Here is a 3,906-nt window from a genome sequence, read left to right as displayed (position 1 = left end):
CCTGCACACGAATGCTCTAAGTGGTTTCATGTTCCAGCATTCTAATGGTCTCTCTGGACTGCCATTCCAATCATGCAGAGCAGTGGGTGTGTGGGGCCTGGAGGTTATTAGCCCAGTGTGTTAGATTAGAGGCCCTCAGAGCTGGATCATATGTGGGAGGGAAGAACAAACAGAGGCCAAGATAGCCAGCCTGATTCTGTGCCTGAGCCTGCATGATCCCTCAGCTCTGTATCCATGCCCCTGATGGAACACTAACTGGGCCTTATGCACTATTCACCACTTACACAGGCAGTGGCAGAGGCTGGGAGAGAGTCCAGGTCAGAAGGACACTGAGGGAGAGAGAGGGATGGAAATACATTGTGTTGAAAGAGGGTTGACAATAAGGTACAAAACATTAGGAACACCTGCTCTTTCCATGACAGACTGACCAGGTGAATGCTATGATCCCTTATTTTTATTTTTTACCCCCCTTTTCTCCCCAATTGTTAGTAGTTACTATCTTGTCTCATCGTTAAAACTCCCGTACGGACTCGGGAGAGAAGAAGGTCGAAAGCCATGCGTCCTCCGAAACACAACCCAACCATTCAGAGGGTATATGAGCATATGCCTTTGAATGGGGTAGGGTAGTATGTGGGTGGTCGGCTTTCGAGACTTTGTAGAGTCCATGCCCTGACGAATTAGGAAGGTGCTCTTAATGTTTTGTATTTTATTTATTCACTTTTTTATTTATTTATTCACTTCTATTTAATCAGGGGAGCCCAATTGAGACCAGGATCTCATTTCCAATGCTGCCCTGAGACCACAAAGCAAATGGAAAATTTCAGATATGGAAAGATAAAGAAAACTCTAACTGTATGTGTGCCTGTGTGTGTGAGTATGTGACTCAGTGAGAGATTGTTGGATAGGAACAGGAACAGCCCGGGGGATACAGTGGAGTCAAACTGAATCAACTAATTAGATTAGAATCATTTCACAATGGCTTCAGACACTGTAAATCATTATTTTATCCTATTATTCTTGTGAAGAGAAAAACAAAGCCTTTAGTATAGAAACATGAACTACCATCAACAATATAGTGAAACTACAATCAGTTGTCACATACTAGGCAAATCACTAGTTTCATAATCCTGCTACATTTCAACTGACCTTGTAGATGCAGTTTCAATAATTGCTGTCCAAGGTGCTGAAATCTCTGATTCCTGCTATTTGCTTAATGTTTCCATTGGACATTTCACATCACTCAGTCCTCTGGGATGCAGTTGGCTTTCTGTTCTGGTCATGGACATGTCACAGCAAATCTAAAGGTCCTCAAACCTATTTTGACCATGACCGCAATGATCAATAAATACATCATGTTACTGCGCCAACAATATGAGTCCACTCCAGTGTGTCTCAATGGTGTCAATTGTTCATCTGTGCACAACAAAGAGAGATATGTGTCCATCACAGTGTTGACATTAAGGATAATATCTGTCAGCGTTAGCCAATAAAGACAGTGTTATCTGTAGGCTATGATGAAGGCATCAGGTCTCTGATCTCTGGATCAGCCAACAAAGAGGACATTTCCACTTAACTAAGCGAAGCTGAGGAAAGGTGTGATTAAAATTCAGTGGCAGGCCTTTAAATATCAGCCTGGGATGACAGTGGTGCCCTTTGGCAAGGTAATTATTCACTCTGCTGAAAGACCATCAGGTGTGTGTGTGTGTGAATGTGTGAGGGGTGGGTCTGAGTTTTCGCCTTTAGTTTTGAGTCCGTGTGTTTGAGAAATACAAGTAACAGCATCTGTTCTTTCAGTCTAGATGTGAGAAGTGTTTGTAATCTAACTCAGTAATGCAGACAGACGCTAAGGGGCTTTAATAGGCTGATACATGTGAGATAAGGACATTAGACAGACAGAGAGAGAGAGAAAGAAAGAGAAAGGGAGAGAGAGAGAGAGAGAGAGAGAGAGAGAGAAAGAGAAAGGGAGAGAGAGAGAGAGAGAGAGAGAGAGAGAGAGAGAGAGAGAGAGAGAGAGAGAGAGAGAGAGAGAGAGAGAGAGAGAGAGAAAGAGAAAGGGAGAGAGAGAGAGAGAAAGAAAGAGAAAGGGAGAGAGAGAGAGAGAGAGAGAGAGAAAGAAAGAGAAAGGGAGAGAGAGAGAGAGAGAGAGAAAGAAATAAAGAGAAAGGGGAGAGAGAGAGAGAGAGAAAGAAAGAGAAAGGGAGAGAGAGAGAGAGAGAAAGAAAGAGAAAGGGAGAGAGAGAGAGAGAGAGAAAGAAAGAGAAAGGGAGAGAGAGAGAGAGAGAGAGAAAGGGAGAGAGAGAGAAAAAGAGAGAGAGAGAGAGAGAAAGAGAAAGGGAGAGAGAGAAAGAGAAAGAGAAAGAGAAAGAGAAAGAGAAAAGAGAAAGAGAGAGAGAGAGAGAGAGAGAGAGAGAGAGAGACAGAGAGAGAGGGAGAGAGAGAGAGAAAGCGAGAGAGGGAGGGAGAGTAAAAAAGAGAGATGAAGCGAGAGGGAGGGAGAGAGCGTGAGAAAAAGAGAGATCAAGCAAGAGACAGAGAGGGAGGAGAGAGAGAGGGAGGGAGAGACATGAACTGGTAAAGGTTAGCTTTCTACCACTCCATCACTGTCTCTGTCTCAGCCTCTCCAGACCACCATCTCTCTTTCCATCTTTTTTTCTATTTTACCTCCAAGCGAACAACATTTGATATGATCTACTGAGGAGGTCCTCTCACACCGAGTTGAGACCCAGACTACAGCCCAAGGCCTGATGGGATGAGACTCTTATTGAGAAGCTGTCCTTCAAAAACTGCAGCTTGACAAAAAAAACACACAAAAAATCCTCCTTCTTGTCTTTCTGTATCTCCCTCTCCCACCTCTCCGGGTGTGTTTCTTCTGACAGTCTGCCTACTGTGGGGTTCTTGATAAGAGTCATGTGGGGAGTCAGGTAGTTGGGGGTTGTATCTTTGGGGCTGATCACCCCGCCTTTTGTACCTCCCCTCCCTTCCTTCGCTGAGTGTTGGGCTCGGATCATTATCGGCAGCCCTGAATGGGATTCATCATGCCATGTGCAGAGTCAGCTGCAGTCAACGTGCAACACCCTTCGCCACTTCTCAATCAATCTTCATTTGCCTCTTTTCCTCACTTTTGTTAGGGGAGACAGATTTCTCTAGTGAGAAACTTTAGTTCCTTTAGTTTTCCACAGAATAGAAAGTGTTACATTTTCGCCCAGGACAGATTCTAAAACATGAAAATAGGTTTCAAAAATAGTTTGAGTCTTGTGTCCTGCTGGCCTGACTGTTAGTCAAACAGAAAGAAGACCTTGAGCAGTGAAGGAACACTGATATCATCCATAGATATCACCCTACAGACAAGTCAGGAATATTACACACGCCACATCCACAGAACCAGCTACAATTTAGGAAAGAGGACTTTTTGTTTTTGCAGCGCTACGACATTATTGGATGTAAAGATGTAAAGATGAGAAGTTTGGCCATGTTCCCTGTATAAAATGCCTGAATAAAAAGCTTGCTGACAAACTTGTCTCTTTTATTGCTGTGAATGGATTGCATTTTGTGCCTGGGTCATATCGTTTACAGCACAGTAAAAGAAGAAAGCCAGAGAGAGGGAGATTGTTGCGGGGAAATCATTGGGAAGCCTATGTTACTGTGACATGGGAATTCATTTTTGAGTACTTCATAGTTTACTTTAAAAAAGTTTTCTCCCCAATTGTTAGTAATTACTACCTTGTCTCATCGCTACAACTCCCGTACGGGCTCGGGAGAGACAAAGGTCGAAAGCCATGCGTCCTCCGAAACACAACCCAACCAAGCCGCACTGCTTCTTAACACAGCGCGCATCCAACCCGGAAGTCAGCCGCACCAATGTGTCGGAGGAAACACCGTGCACCTGGCAACCTTGGTTGGCGCGCA

Source organism: Oncorhynchus kisutch, linkage group LG10 (genome assembly GCF_002021735.2).
Source record: "Oncorhynchus kisutch isolate 150728-3 linkage group LG10, Okis_V2, whole genome shotgun sequence".
Taxonomy (NCBI): Eukaryota; Metazoa; Chordata; class Actinopteri; order Salmoniformes; family Salmonidae; genus Oncorhynchus; species Oncorhynchus kisutch.
This window is presented reverse-complemented; position numbering follows the sequence as displayed.